This window comes from Neomonachus schauinslandi, chromosome 2 (genome assembly GCF_002201575.2).
Source record: "Neomonachus schauinslandi chromosome 2, ASM220157v2, whole genome shotgun sequence".
NCBI lineage: Eukaryota > Metazoa > Chordata > Mammalia > Carnivora > Phocidae > Neomonachus > Neomonachus schauinslandi.
The window spans coordinates 60,497,483-60,498,451 of NC_058404.1; positions in this window are offsets into that span (position 1 = coordinate 60,497,483).

The following is a 969-nucleotide window of genomic DNA, read 5'->3' on the forward strand; positions in this document are numbered from 1 at the left end:
AGAGGAAGGCAGACGAGGAAGAGCCAGAGAGAGGTAACGTGGGAAGGACTTAGCTTAATGGACTGGAGGAAGATGGAGGAAGTTGTCATGGTGCCAAAGGAAGCAAGCCGCCTCAAAAGCTGGAAAAGGCAAGGACTCTGTAGATTCTACCCTAAAACCTCCAGAAGGAATGCAGTCCTGATAACACCTTGCTTTTAGTCCAGTGAGACCCACACCAGATGTCTGACCTCCAGAACTGTAAGGTTACAAATGTGTGCTCTTTTAAGCCACTAAGTTTGTGGTGTGGTGCTGCACTGTAGTTGCACTTCTATACATTACATGAGCTTAATCAACTAAACTAATCAAGCAGTAGGCTTTGTGAAGACAGATTTTATTTCCTTCCCCTTCATATTTTTCATAGCACTTTTGCAGAAGAGGATAATAATAAATATTTGCTTAATTAACAACAGGTAAATTAAAGCACCATTTCCCTGGCCTTATTAGTGAGCTCAACAGATAATTCTTAGTTTCTAGTCTCTCTGCTCACCAAAACAGAGGCACGTGATCAGATATCCCTAGAGATCCTATTCACCTCACACTGAGAACATTACTTTTTTTTATGATTCAAAATGAGAGAAAGCAGATCAGAATATTAAAATAGTTTTTATACATATTTCATTGTTCCCAAAGCTCTTCTTTAAGATGTTAGTTCCAAAAATTAGTTTTTCCTTTACCTTTTTTCTATAAAGAATGAGCTGAGAGACAACACAAAATAGATTCAAAACTTTTTATTGATTATAAATGTGGGCATTTGAAATGTAACCATAAAACTTAATACAATGAACTGCATAAAGACCCTATATTTTGTTAGGTTTATTACTGTACATTTTGTTAAAGAATTACTGTCTTCTTGAGACAAGTATCTGAAGGAATCTATAAAAAAGCCTTTTATAACTGACTCCTCCCTCTCTTCAAACTTCATAGCATTTT